This window comes from Symsagittifera roscoffensis, chromosome 10 (genome assembly GCF_963678635.1).
Source record: "Symsagittifera roscoffensis chromosome 10, txSymRosc1.1, whole genome shotgun sequence".
NCBI classification, from domain to species: Eukaryota; Metazoa; Xenacoelomorpha; order Acoela; family Convolutidae; genus Symsagittifera; species Symsagittifera roscoffensis.
Window position 1 is genome coordinate 22,733,709 of NC_087071.1, and position 17,391 is coordinate 22,751,099.

Sequence of the window (17,391 nt, forward strand, 5' to 3'; positions counted from 1 at the left end):
TATTTAGAATACTACTAGCAATGAATTTAGATTTTCATTTGCAAACATAAAACCTTGAAGTTAATCTTCAAAATCATTTCAGGCGCTAAACAAAATTATTAATATACAATAACGATTGATAAAAAGATCTAAGATCGTTTTCCTAAAACTCTGCAGTAATATACAAAACATGTTTGAAAAATATTTATTGAAAAATAAAAATAAAAATTAGTAGCATGACAATAAATGGTTAGTAATCATAAATCATCCTGTTGTTCCAGCTCCATCACCTAAAACATAACAGCAATCATAAACCCACTAATATCATCAAAACACTAAATCTTTCCTTTACACACATTTAAAATTTTATTAAAACTTAAATTCACTTAATTTGAAAACCAGATCATCAAGGCTTATCCTTGGATCTTAAATCATTTTCTACTTAATTAAATTTCAAATTTGATCATCAAGGCTTATCCTTGGATCAAACAGAACAACTTTGTTCTCCCCCACCCACTTAATTAGTGTCTAACGACCTCAAACGTCGATTCACTACCCAACCCTTTCTAAAGACCTAAGACTAATAGAAATTTTTAAACAAAACTAATCATTCAAATTAGGATAAACAGTGAAGAACTTCGGTTATTCATCCTTCACTTGACCCCCCCTCTTAACAGACCCAGGATAAATCTTAGACTTAGTAAGTTTAAAATAGTATCTAACGAACTACTCGCGTTCTAATTATACCTGAACCTTGTGGATCGATTTACTATTCTCCAACCCTTGAACACAATCACTACCCCTAAGTAAGATTAAGTAAGTTAACACCTTAACTTATACTAGCCACGAGAAAGTAAAAAATCATTTTTCGGAATCGATATACTTTTCTCTCCAACCCTGAACAAACAGACCCAGGTTAAGCTAACCAAAAAATCGTAAGAACTAACAGTTTAGGAAAATAGAAATCATTTAACAACCTTTTGCATCCGTCATCCTAAACCTTATGTCATTTAAAAACCTAGGAAATAAACAAACAATCGTTTTACACAATTGTGAAATAGATAACAAAAAATACGACCTTGTAATCACACCTCATACACAAACAGTTGGATACATTCGAACAAAACGACAAACACTAAAAAGAAAAATAATAACGAAACAAAGACAAATAACACGAAAAAGATTTTCAAAAAATCGAAACGCATTTTCAGAATCAGAAACCAACAGTTTAGACGAACTTTACAAACTAAAAGAATCAATAGATAAAAATTGCCCACTTCACGATCAATTATATTTTTCTGACTCAGAAACAACTTCAAATTCATCAAAAAGAGGAAAAAGAAGAATAAAAAAGCAGTATAAACACAAACCAGTACATTTATACAATTGGAATCAACCAATTCGACACATTAATAATTACATATTAACAGTCATCGAACGAAAAAATGAGCTCAACGCACACCCCAGGTGAAGAAAGTCCAGATGATGATGAAATCTTTCCTTTTATAGTAGATGCAACCACCGATAGAGGACAGCATATATTTTGCAAAAATTTACTATTAAATTTATTTGAACCCGGAATTAGTCCATGTAAAACAGAGTTCCCAGATGTAAAAATCAAAAGACAAATCATAGACCACTACTTAAAAGATATATGCAACATAACACAACGGTATGGAATCTACTCCATAGAATTCACCTCACCAAACCATAATAATAGAAAATATACAATTCAAACAGACGACCTTGATTTAGAATTTTCAAAAGTTTTTTCAGAATATATAAAAAGCATCCAATATCATAACTCACAAAGAGCAAACTCCATATTCACCAATGAAGTTTTCGCAATAATATATAGTTATATTTCGATATTAGAAAACGAAATCCCAATAACAAATGTCTCACCGACAAAAACATCTAAACATTTGAAAGTACGACATGAAATCACACTACTCTCTAGTTATTTAAACATCATTAAAGAAAATTTCACGAAAGACGACGTTTCACAACATACAAAACACGATCTACAAAAAATTTTGGCATGGTTCATAATAGATTATTTCACACACAATATTGATTTAATTGCACAAGCAAGAAAAAATTTTAGACCCCAAAACTCGAACGATGATACCGCTATCACAGAACAATCAGATTATGTTTGGGACCCCGAATGGTCTCATCCCGCATTTATAAGCTTCCCACAATCAATCTCAAGTCAAGCAATAAGTACGATATCTTACATAAGAGATTATGTAAAAGTAATACCATTAACCATTGATGCAACACCATTAAACTATAATACATTTTTGCCCGATACACAAAATAATAGTTTAAACTCTACAGTTATACACAATGAAAACCTCAATGGAACTAGGAATCTTACTCAACAAGATATCCAGACACCATCACACTTCATAAATGAAGAAATTGTACACACAACAACTACACAACAAAGTATTTCACCAATACGCCCAAATTTAACAACACCAAGAAATACAAATCCTTCACAAACACAGGTAACCTTACAATCAACCGTTAAACCTTCGGTTGCCCCTAAATATTCACATATGGATTACCAAGTATACAGACCCATGACAATACCATCAAAAACACGCAAAACATTCACTAGAAACAACTTTACAGACCATAATTATAATTATACACATCCATCAAAAACATATAACCAACCACAAAGAAATTTTAACCAATATACAAGATCTCGAAATTGGGATAACCCAATGACCCAACCTAATTCAATAAATTTCCAAACAAATCCTCCACAGGATTACAGTGAAAATTACCCATTTTTTCAACAAAATAAAAATAAAAAACAGACATCTTATCAAATGGATTATTTATCCTCAGATGATGATTTCTTACAACCAGATATATTTGCACCAAATACTCAAGAATATCGTAGACAAGGAATACAGAAAACACGTACAAATCATAGAAATTTTTCTCCACAACCAATAGATGCACAACATCAACAACCAATTCAACAACAAAATCTAATTAATACACAGTCTTTTCAACCAATTCAACAACAAAATCCAATGACTGCACACTCGTATCAACCATCACAAATGCAAAATGAAATACCACTCCCATATTATCTCCAACAACATGAAATAACAAGAAACCAACTTTCAAATTTTTCTCAAATGCCAAATGCAGCAGAATCATTACAAATGACAATGAATCCATACCTTATGGGTGGATCATCAATAACATCAAACAAACCTTTAATGGTTTTCACAGGAACAGACCCTGAATACTCTGTAGAAGATTATTTAAATGCAGTAACAGCAAACCTGATTTTAAATATTGGACCTGAACCAATTAATACGCCACTACATCAAAATTGGATACATCGACGCACAGCGTTAATACAAACAACCTTAGATGGCGCAGCCCAAAAATGGTTTTCAGTACTACCTCTAGAAATAAAATCAAACTGGAAAAGGTTTACACAGGAATTTTCAAAAATGTTTGACTCCGAAAGAAACAAACAACAACAAAGAGTTTTATGTAATGAAATTCGCAGATTACCAAACGAAACCATCAAGCAAATAGCAGTACGAATCGAAACACTAGTTCGAAAAGCATATTCATTAAATACACACGACTATAAAAACACAAAGATGACAGAAATCTTAATGATGACCTTAACACCACAATTAAGGAAAATAGCAATAAAAAAGAGAGCATCCCATCCTTCTTCAATTCGAGAACCCGATTTAGATTTTCGAAAACTAGTAGACAAATTAGAACAAGCAGAAATCACGATGAAACTAGAAGAAACGGAAAATCTGAAATTACAATACGTTAACAGAATTGAAACGACTCCCACTAATATTAATAATATACAGGAATCAGAGACAGACCTCGTTGAAAAAATCACTGAAATACTCAATATTTACGAAAAGAACCCAAACTTTAAAGGCAAACCATCTTTCAAAAAATGGTGTAATTATTGCCGACGATACGGACATAGTATTTCCGAATGTAGACAAAAACAGCAAGACAATCAAAATAAACCTCAAAAATATAAAGAACCAAATAAATCATTCTATCAATACATGAAAAAAGATCAAAATCTACCGAACAAAACAGTCTACAGCAACAACAGTTCAGGAAAACCACTCCCGAACAATACAAATTATACAAGAAATCAATCACCATATAACTCAAGTTATAGAGGAAGATCACCAGAACGAAGAAACACGAATAATTCATCACAAAATCACTACAATAGACCAAATAGTCGAAATAACTACTCCAGATCAAATTCAAATACACAACGATTTGTTTCTAGATCTAATTCCCAATCAAGAAATAACTACTATCCAAACAACCAATCACGAAATTCATCATACAATAGGAATAGAAACTACTCCTATAATCGAAATAGAAGTTATTCAAACAACCGAAACCAGAATTACCCGAACAATCAATCAAGGAATAACTCATATAATAGATCGAACTATAACAGACCAAACAATAATTACCAAAACAGATCGCGAAATAATTCACAAAATCGACACTCAAGTTATAATAATCGTTATAGAAATTATTCCCAATCACCACACCGGAATAATAATAACTATAATAATTCTAATAATCGCCACAGAAGTAGTACACCTAAACATCAAAGACAAATCAATCAAGTACAATCTAATCCAGAAACAACATCAGACCCTCCAGGTATTGATGACACAGTAACTGATACGTTACAACTCAATCAAATAAACTGTACATCATCAGATTCAGAAAGTGATACTGAAAACACTCTTTCTATCAATATGATAAAAGTCGAAAATGACTATGAATCTGTCATATATGAACAACCCTTTTCATCACACATATATGAAAATCAATCAGAATTTCTTCAAAATTATTACACTACACCCATAAATTCCACACCAACGACGCAAGAAACAAATGAGATTAACACTACAAATCAAACCAATAAAAATACCAAAACAAAATGCTTGAATACAAACCACATTCATCAAAATATACAAAAAGAACAACCCAAAGAAAAAATTTGGACAATACCATTTCTCTTAGAAAGCCCAAGAAATAAAGAATTTCAACCACCAGACCTTGAAATAGATTTTTTAATTGATTCAGGAGCAGAATCAAACATAATAAACATCCCCACATGGAATGAAATAAAAACTTTACACCCAAAGCTAACACCTCTTGAAACCTCCAGTAAGTTAGCAACAGCACAAGGATCAACATTGATAAACTACGGAAAAATTCAATTATTTCTCCTCCCCACCGGAACAATGGAACAAAGCAAAATTTTAAATAAGCCATTTAAACAAATATTCCATATCACTGACATTAAATATAATATCATTGGAATACCATTTATTTCGAAGTATATACCAACAATTAACATACTAAATAGTAAAATATTAATCAAAGATAAATATACAAAAACAAAAGAAACATCCTTAACATTTTTTCAAAGATTAAATAAACAACCACCATTCTTTTCAAAATTCTACCCGATATTTAACCAACAAAGAAAACACCTAAAACCACTATCAGGAAATATCTATAATTTTTCAATCAAACAAGTTCACCAATATGATAAAGAACAAAACAAACAAAAATTTTATATGTCAGAATTTGAATTCAAACCTATTCACAAATTTTTCAAAATCACAATCTCATCCATAAAATATTTGAAAAATTCGAATTCCGATATCATTTCCTTACATGTCTATAACAACACACCTTACCAAGTAACATTACCTTTAGGACTTTTAGGATATTGTGAAACCAACGCTACAATATCACCAATACACGAAAAAGCCTATCGCGTAAATAATATACTCCAATTACTAGATATTTGCCAATCTACAATTCTTAATGAAGAATTATCTATAAATAATATAATAAGTAACGAAAACAGAAATACGGATTATTTCACAAAAACTCCATATTTCAAACCTACATTCAACATAAGTAACTACACAGAGGACCAACAGAAATTTTTAACAATGTTTAATTTCCAACATTCACAAATAACACAAGACGAATTCGAAAAGTTAGCCAAACAGCTAATTGAATATTCATCAGTCTATGCAACATCAAAATTCGATGTTGGAAAAATCAGTTCATCACTACATCTCCCGTTAAAACCAGACGCAGTTTTCAAAAAACAGAGAGCAAGTAAAGTACCAATTCACTTACATGATAAAGTGAACAGATTACTCGACATTTTAGAACAATACAACATTATATCACCAGTAAACAAAGAAGAACAACCAAAAGGCAACACATTCATCAACCCCGTTATCATTCTAGCTAAAGGAGAATCATTAAAAATCGTTCTCGATGCTAGATACCTCAATTCACTTATAGATGAATCAAAATGTAATTGGCCCATTGAACCAATACAAGTTATTTTAACAAAAATAAACGGCAAATACTTTACAACCGCCGATATGAATAGTGCATACAATCAAATGCCACTAGATGAACAATCACGACGTTTAACACAATTTGTTATCGGAAACCAACAATATGAATTCAACCGCTTATTCTATGGAATATCCATAGGACCAGCAGCATTTTCAGCTTTTATGAGCAAAATTTTTAGACCACTAATACTCAAGAAAAACGCAATCACCTATTTAGACGATGTTTTTATGCAATCACAAACAAAAGACGAGATGTTCAATGTTTTAGAAAAATATCACCAAATACTTCAGAACGAAAATCTGAAGGCCGCCCCCGATAAATCACACTTCTTTTTGACAAGAGTTAAATTCTTAGGACATAATATAGAAAGAAAAACAATCACTCCATTGAAATCACGCATTGACGCTATTCAAAAACTTCAACCACCAACAAATAAAAAGAAAATCCAAGAATTTCTTGGAATGTTAAACTTTTTAAGTAAATATGTTTATAAAATGCAATTATATCTACGACCATTTTATAACATCCTTAGACAACAAAATAACTTTGAATGGAACACAGAACATCAAACACGATTTGAAGAAATAAAGAAACTTTTAACTGAACAAATTTCAAACACAATTCCAGATTCAAATCAACCATTTTATGCAATGTGCGATGCTTCGAACTTTGGCATCGGTGCAGCACTATTACAATCACATAATGGTACAAATAAAATGAACCTCATATCAGCAAATTCTCGATTATTCACTCAAGCAGAGCTACGACTCTCAACTCTAATGAGAGAATGTACAGCCATAATATATACACTGACAGAATATGAATTTCTGATACTTGGATCAAAACATCCAACAGTTCTATTCACAGACCATAAACCAATCATCTTTCTCTTTACACAAAAATCTAACCCAAACCACCGAGTTTACAGATTTCAACTAATTCTAATGAAATTTCCAAACTTACATATAGTTTGGACTGCAGGAAAAAATCTTGCATTACCAGACACCTTAAGTCGAAATACACCACCTGAATTACTTGCACGAAAAACAACAGTTGAAATACCCAAAAACATAAAATTCTACCTTGCAGAAAACGAAACATCACCCCGATTGGAATGCAAATATGCAGTAAAAACTGATATTGAACAATCACAAATAAATAATTTACAACATTTCCCACTTTATTTAGATTGTCAAAATAATCATTATGAAGTTGATCTACTTGGAACATCAACTTTCAAACCAATCCCATATTCTCAATGGATAAAAAATAACACCCAACAAAAACGAACAAAACAACACCCGCCTAAAAAAGACCATTTTCCACTAATTGAAAAAGAAGATTTAACTGATAAAATAAATTTATCAGGACCACAAACAAATGATTCAAAATACACAATAAATCAAGTTTTTGACCTTCACGACCCACTTGATACAATACCCTTATCTAAATTCGAAATTGAAAACATTTTTCTCCCTCCAACAGAAACAATTACAATTTCAACACTGAAACAATATCAAAATCTTGACCCGATAATTAGACAACTAAAATCATGGCACAAATATAAAACTAAACCTGTCAAGGCAGATTCAACCATTCTAGGAAACAAAACACTCCTCCGATACTTTCGCAAATTTAACAACACAACAATTAACGAAAATACAGACCTTTTAGAGTATAACCTGAATGAATCTACAGTTCCATGTCTCCCTTTAAGTATGATTCTTATAGCTTTTAATATTTCACATACACAAAATATTAAAGGACACTCTGGATCAGAAAAAACATATTCAAATTTTATACAAAATTTTTACTTCCCAAATGCACCAATTTGGATAAAAGTACTATGCAATGATTGTATAGTATGTCAACTAAATAAACCTTACCCAAATCAAAAACAAATAGCACAAAAACAAGATTTTAAAGGACAAAGCTTGTACTTTAACCATCGTATCTCATTTGATACCAAAGGACCAATTTCACCCTCATCCGAAGGAAACTCCTACATTATGGTAATTGTTGACGCATTTACACATTATGTAGCACTTAACCCAGTACCACATTGTAACGCTTATTACGCTTACACAACACTCTATGAACACTGGATAGCAAAATTCGGACTACCAGAAATTTTAGTTACAGACAACGGTACAGAATTCATAAATAATGAAATTATCACACTGTCATTTATATAACATTAAACACAAACCACGTACATCTCATGCACCTTGGACAAACGGCTTAGTCGAAGGTATGAACCGTTCATTACAAGAATATCTTAGATGTATCATCAACGGAAATGATACAAAATATACCGAATGGTCAGCAGATGTAAAATTATTTCCCTTAGCGTATAATTCACAAATTACGACAACTTTAGGAATGTCACCATACGAAATGGTTTTTAACCAAAAGCCACGCAAACCAATAATGTTTACAGCAAATTCTCATAAAAACGCACAAGGTTATTGTCAACCAAATAAAGACTCAATTTGTTATAACCTACCTTTACATACACACGATGAAGATCATTTTCATCACCCACAAATTCTTAAACTAGCCTCCGGTACACACACCGAATGGATTCTAAATAGAGATAAAAAACACAATGAAATTTATCAAAAAATAACAAAAAAGTTATTACAAAGACAAAACATTAATGAACAAATCAATTCACGTTTTACACCAGCCTCCGAATTAAAAATTGGAACATTTGTTTTAATACCTAATTTTAATACTCAAAAAGGAATTTCTAAAAAATTACAACCCCTTCGAAAAGGACCATACCAAATAATTGCAAAACCCACTGATGTCACATATAAAATTACCGACTCAAACAAAAAAGAAATCGTTCAACATCGAAACAACCTATTACCTTATTACCCAAAAGAATACGCACTCCGCGAATTAACTCAATTATATTCTTTCACAGGATTAAAAATCATTCAAAATGAACCACATCTGACAGACACAGAACAAAATGATAACCCCACCGAAAATCAAAACACAAAACCAACCGCCACCAAAAACAATACACAAAACCATAAAGAATCCCCAAAACAAAGAAAAAATAGAAAAATGACCGAAAAAATAATACCCCAAGAACAAATCGACAAATCAGAAAATCGAAAAACAACAAGACTCCGAAATCAACCACGTAAAAACTATAAAATATTCATCCCCCAATCTAAAATTTTAAAGAAAGTGGAATTTCAAAAGTAATTTTAACATTATACTTCACTATCTTGAAACCTCCGAAACATTTTTCATTTACATTTTTCAAAATAACATGCTGACAAGTACGCAATAATTCTAGTTCAAAATAGACCAATAGGATTCATCCAATCCGTCACTTTCTCTAACTCAAACTAAGACCAATTAGACGAATCATATAGAACTCCAGGCACATCTATAACTATAACTTTACGACCTCCAGGTCAAAAATAAGCAAACCACTCCAACTTGACAACTAAAATAAATATCACCATAATACCATACCCCTCCCTTATCTAATAACCCAAAGATCAACAATATTTCCCCAACTCAGACCACGAATACCCCCAAAACAAATTTGTTAACTTAGCCTAAAGTAACAAAATGAACATTTTAATTAGCCTAAAGTATAAAAATCTCACCATACCCCGGATCATTTGACAAACAAAAATAAAGAAAAAGACGACCTCCCGATCACCATGAAAATTGCCCCCAACAATTTTTTACAAAACTCAACCCACTTGTCAAAAAACTAATAAATAATCCGACCACACTAGAAAATCGCCTCAAACAGCAAAAAATATTCGACCAAGAGATCATTTCTTAAATGCTCTTCTCTCAATCAGTTACTCAAATACTCATGAATTTTAAACATTTTTTTACAATACTTGAAACCTTGATAATATTTCTTTTTGATATACTTGAATCTTTTCTAATAATCCTAATCATTTTTTGTAACATTTTTTTAATTTTCTACACTATACTCGAACTATTCCTCCAACTTTCCAAAACCCTTGATTATATCCACAGGTACGATTCATATAACTTGTCTAAATGATACGAACAATTTTCAGTAGAACTGATATTTTTTTATTGTTTGTAATTTTCATAACATTTTTATCATCCCTCATTTTGACAATATGTAAATGTATAAAGAAAGCAATCTTCACATTTGCCCTAGCAACAATCCTTCTAATTCTTTTTTTGGAAGAATATTATAATAAACATAAACCTTCCCACTAAAGTAACAATTCAAAAATCCATCAAAAATTGCTACCCAACAGTCACAAAGTCAGTCTTCACCGACATCATCCCAAGATAACCAAACACCACCTTCAATTACTCAAAATCCTCAAACATCTACACGAATTTCTTTTCAAGACAATCCATACACTTTTGAAGAACGACATGCTCGTTTATCAGAACCACTAGAACCAGTTCAACGACAAGCACCTCTAAGCGAACCAACATATAACCTATACCCAACACTACCACAAGAACTAAGTAGAATAAGAAATCCTAATCAAAACCAAAATACAGTCGAAATAAATAGACAAATTATACATCCTCGACGAAACAGAAATTTTCAAACTCCCCGAGTTCATTTTGATATACCTCAATCCCCATCACAAAACACTCCAGAAAACCCCATTGGTATATTACCAGAAACCCCTACGCTTCTTTCACAACGTAGCACCTCAAGCCTACCATCAGATTACTTAGGTTCAACACCAACATCTGAACAAATACGTGAAAATCCCTTTAACCCCCCAAACCAGGCATCACGACTACCATATTGGACAACACATTCATTTACACAAGGTGAATTAAATTTAGTCAATAATCCAATAGATATTTCTACGGATACAACAACATCCTCATCACTACCAGAAACATTATCACTACCATCAACACCATCAATAAGCCAGATTTCACCACCACCTTTTAACTTAAATTTTCCAAATAATCTCGACGCCAGATATCGAGAACAATCATCAATAAATATTCCTTTAAGACTAGATTGGAATACATTTACAGCACCTCCACCATTATTTGGACAACATCAAGAAAGTAACCGCCTTCATAACTGGGCACTTAATAGATTACAATATCGCCAAGATATTCACAACGATATCCGTGATCACAATATTCAAATACTCCAACAAAACAGTTTACAATTAAAGTTTGAAATCACAGTTAAGTTAAATAATATTACCCAACATCCCTACCCATTAAATCCACCTAACATAACAGCTCAATCACTACCACCACCGTTTATAACTACTGAAGTAATATACAAATACGACAGATATACCAAAAACACAATTGGATACATTACATTTTATAATCCATACTCAGGATTATCATACACATGTATATTCTAAAATTATTAATTTTTCTCCAACTCCTTTTTCTAGTAATCTCAAATCAAAACATAAACCCTTCCCCTCGTACAGGACCACAAGATTTATTAGTAACACATTACGATTGTGAAGAAAATGAACAAAAAACACTACATAAATATGCAATAAATCAAGTATCACAATGTGAAACAGAACCACAAGCTATAGAAACCACAGATGTAATAGCAACACTCTATTCAAAAGCCCGAGCAACAACAGTTACAGGTTATAAATTCACAGCAACATTTTCAGAAAAGAAAGTACATTGTTCACAAGTCTCGAACGGAAACAAAAACCGACTTGACCATGAATCATTCTATCAGAGTAATATAGAACGTCTTTTACATCTCAATCCCGACGATTGTAAAAATGAATTACTTAGACTAAACATCACACAAAATAAAAACTCCGCAAGAAAGTTAGTTAATTTTCAAGTTTTTTCAGACTCTGTACATCAATCACAACTTGAAAGACACCAAGGACATATAAAACTAGACGAAAAATACCCGTATAACGGCGCACACGGACGATTAACCTATGACCTACACGATAAACATTGGATACCACACATTGGTATAAATGACCCATCAAACTGCAAAGCAGACACAAAAAATAAAGGATACCAAGAAATAATGTTTTTCGATTGGAAAATACAACTCGAAAAAATACAACTAACACGAGATTTATCAGATAATACAATGATCTATCAAGGAATCCGATTACCTTGTAAAAATGATCAAGGTTATTGCGACCCTACAACGAGAACACAAGCAACCATTGTTTGGTTCCCCGAAGATACATGTACAACATTTCAAGTAGCAAAAATACACGCTCGTATGATAAAATTTCACGAAAAATATTTTATACAATCAATTCCATATGAACAAGTCCATCCATCACGAAAACTAAGTTCTAATTTTAGAAACATAGACAATATAGAAAATAAATTGACACGTTTTCAAATATATCAAGAAACAGAACTTGCATGTAAATACAGGAATCCACTTCACAGAACACAATACTCTGAAATATTAGTTGAATACGAAAAAGGATTCGACATGACCACTGGAAAAGTAAAAATCGACCCATATGCCACAGGTCATCCTCCAAACGAAGGAACATCCTATATACCAGTTAATTTTGAAAAAAGCAACGGACAACCTGGTGGACATCTAAAACCCCATGACACCAGAAGCACACGCTTACAAGAATTATCACTAATGAATACTACATATTTCGGTAATATCCACTATGATATTCATTTAGATATGAAACTAGATTATACAATTAGCCGAATTTTTCAAGAAATGTCACTCTCCGAATTAGAAACACTACACCAACTATGCGAATTAGAACGAACACAAATATTACAATCACTTGCACTAGCAGTATTAAAAATACCCTATGCAGGATACTTATTATCTGGAAATAGATCAAATTTTTTAGACTATGAAGGAAACATCTTATGGTTTTATACTTGTACTAAAAAAGTATCACCACTATACGTTTTTGAAGATAAACGATGTTATAAAAGAATCCCTATCTTTTATAAGAATAAAGTACATTTCGTGGATACACTTTCACGAAGAACCTATTTCTGGGATACCGCAGTCCCATGTGGATCAGAAAACAGCCACAATGTAGTACAACTAAACCCTGATGAAAATAAATATTATCTTCTCACTCCATATCCCACATTAATGCAATCACTCAAAAAATTTTCACCAGAAAGCATTCGCGCTATTGCTCGAAACCCAAATATAGACTTACAATCAATAGGAATCTATTCAAAATCAGATATTCAACATCACATTAGAACACAACAATTCCAAGAATTACTAACACAAATGGACACTATACAAAGACAATCAATAGACCAAAATTTACGCAAACTTGCAGAAACCGCAGGATTTGCCGATATCTACACGCAAGACTATAGCGGATATTTTAAAGACATTAAAGATTATATATATCTAAACGGTGAAAAATACCGTCCCCAAGATATATCACCAATTAACATTTTTAGCTTTGTTACACTCAAAAATGAGATCCTCGATTTTCTAGGATGGCCCTACTACATCTTAGAAAAATTGACTATTTTATACGCAATGTTTAACTTTATTGGATTTCTTTTCTCACTTTTAAAAGGAATCTACAACACATGTGCTATACACACACAAGTAAACAGACAAGCAAGCGTAGCACGCATACTCTTTGCAGGATTTTTTGGAATCTTTTCTACATCTATAAACAAAATTCTTTTAGACGCACAAATAAAAGAATATAACACAAAAATAGCAACACGACAAAATACATACGACGAAGAACATAACAATGTAGACATAACGCCAACGGCACCACAATTACCACCCCTACCAAATAACCATCCACTATCCCTAGTCCCACGAAATTTTCGAAATTTAGCCATCACACATAATCCAAATTTTCGACTCACCACATCACAAAGTCCCATCCAACATATAATGACACACCAGTCACAAGATGATAATACTTATGAACAAATTATTGAACAACCCCATACCACCGCTTTTCAGTCTCAAAATAATCATTTTTTTAGCCCACGATGAGCCGCCAACTTGGATCACTACACCGATCAAATTCCCACCCAACCAATCTTACCTCTCCAATCCCAATAATACCACTTTTTGCTTTTCCGCCACCCGATTTTCCATCTAGTAATGTAACATCAGGCATGAATTCCGACACTAATTCACACATTTCAGTTTTATATTCCATCTCACAACTCAATAACCCGAATATTGAAACCCCCGATGAATTTGCCGACTCAGAACCATCCCCATCCAATAATTTTCATAACTCTTCTAAATTTTCTCAACCCCCTTTTCAACCCATATTATCCAATAACCCTGACCCAATCACTCCCACACCCTCTTATGCTTCCCAAGTTACCCCAACCTACTCCTCATACCATTCTGACCAATCATCTCATTCTCCAGACACCCCCCGAATCTCCCCAGAGCTAGATAATTTTATTACCCTTCAACAACAACCCTACCACCTCCATACCCCAACAATAAACCAAATCTCCTCCACAATAAATTCATCCAACCCCCCTACCCCTACACCCTCTTCAAATTATACTGAATCATTAGCACCATCGTCCACATCAACTGAATCTTCACTCAACACTAATAGAGCTTACCGCACTTTTAAAAGAAAGTTCCCCAACCATCCTTTCCCAGCAAAACCAGGAACAGCCCGTGAATACATCAACCACCCCAAGCATACTAACACAAAAGAATTTTTAGCCATCACCTTACCCTCATTCCCACAATACACCTTAAACACCCCCCACGACACTAACGAAACACGCAACTTTGTAGATGAATACGTTTTAATGCCCACTCTCTCTTGGACCTCATATTATCATTTTACTAACCCTCTTTGCTTACCTTTATCTAACACTCACATCGATATAGAGCGAAATACGGACATGCTATATCGACTCACTACACCACTAACCGCTAGACAATTTACTTACGTTGGATATAAAAAATCACTAAAAACACACACTGCACCTAGAGCTAACGAATATACACTCGAATACTATGATCACAACATCATCAGAGCTAACCAAGATCAATTCTTAGACGATGATCGCTTCGCTAATCCACAAATTACCGAGAAATTTTTCATCAAGACACCATATATATTTACACTAAACATCTTCGACCGAAAGTTTGATCACATTATTTCAGAAGCACTAACAGACACACAAGCATACGAAAGTTTTAAAGAACGCTTCCAAATATTTTCACTAACCTTTCATTTCCTTGCACCACACGAAAGAGATTTACACTGCTCACACGATATTATGTTGCGCACTAAACAAACCCACACATATAGTTATTACCGCTTCATCCAAAATCACTTTGACCTACACACACCCTCTAGACAACCACACCATCGCTTTCAATTCATTAATTCCAAATACACTTCACCATTTTTCCTAAATTTCACATATTGCATTAAAGATACTAACCTTCATGGTATTCTTCGCAATTATGATCCCATAACCCAAATGTACATCTTCTGTCCCATCACCAAGACCTTCAACGCCGAAGAATCCCGACCCTTCCTTATCCCGCACGAGTTTGTACAACCCATAGAAATCCCAATTTTAGACTTCATCCACAACACTAAATTCAATCACAAATTATATAATCTAATCCAAAACACACCTTATGAGTTTGCAGTTGGCACTGAAGAACTAACCACTATTAAGGCACTTCAATTGCTTTGGCCACTGCTTCAGACTAAAAATATCATCCGCATCTTAGCTAAACTACTAACAAATTCCGATCTCATCCACGACATCTTCCCCCACGGTTTTTTCCCCGACGACTAACAGGTAAGTATGAATTAAATGAATATTACTAACTAATTAAAATATTAAAAACTCACCATTCTTTATCCATGTTTTCTTTAGATTTTTAGTCTTCATCCGACGATCACCTACAAAAACCACAAAAAACAAATAAAGATCGCAAATTTCATCAAACAGATTTCAACAATTCTATTAATCTCTTACACTTATAAATTTATAAATTTAATACCAATGCAGTAAATTCATTTCTAAAATTTTCCCCACAAGCAGTAAATCTAATTATGATGAAAATTTGTAACTTAAAATTCCCCCATAACTAGCAGTAAATTTCCAAATTCTATGCAGTAAATTAATAAGAAGCAAATGCAGTACTAACCTTTTGATATTCTCATTCATTCGCACAGAAATTCTATCCACACTCGCACAGCTCGCCCACGAAGAATTGTTTAAAATAATGAATTTCAGTTTCAAGTTTTCACACTAAACAACTCTAACATATAATAACATGTTTCAAACCTTCCTTTAACCCGGTTGGAAAGGAATCATATACTAAACAAAACTAACCAACGCAGCTTACTAAATACCACAAATCATAGAATAACAGCATGACTAAGAAAAGGAAACCAACGGTACCCAAACCGGATTAACCCAGTTTAAAACTGGATAATTTATTCTTTTGAAGACTATTATAAAGTCTAAGAAAGAAATAATAAAACACAAAAAAGTCGAAAGACAAACCCATACCACGAACAATTTGCTTTTTGGAAAAAGGACATAACCAACAAGACATAAGAAAAACCACAACAAACCCAACATAAAACGTTGTCACATAACAGGACCCCTCACAAAAACCGCATGAAATCATACTCCCACTCCTGGCCTAACCCACCAGGAAGGACGTCCTGAGCATGCTCTATAGCCGGCCTAACCCACCGCGCTACATCCACGCTTTGTGACCACACCTCTATTTTTAATAAGAGCTACTCAAGTGTGAGTAACTCTTCAAAATAACCGAACTAAAACAAAAAGCTTTTGTGAAAACAACTAACTAAAATCATAATTAAAAAATATTAAACTAATTAAATGTTTTATAAAATGTAAATTACATTATGCAATACATAGATCAGAATACAACACCAAGGACGAACATCTAAAGACAAAACGACCCCACTACGCTCGAGAGAGAATGGCCAACCACAATCG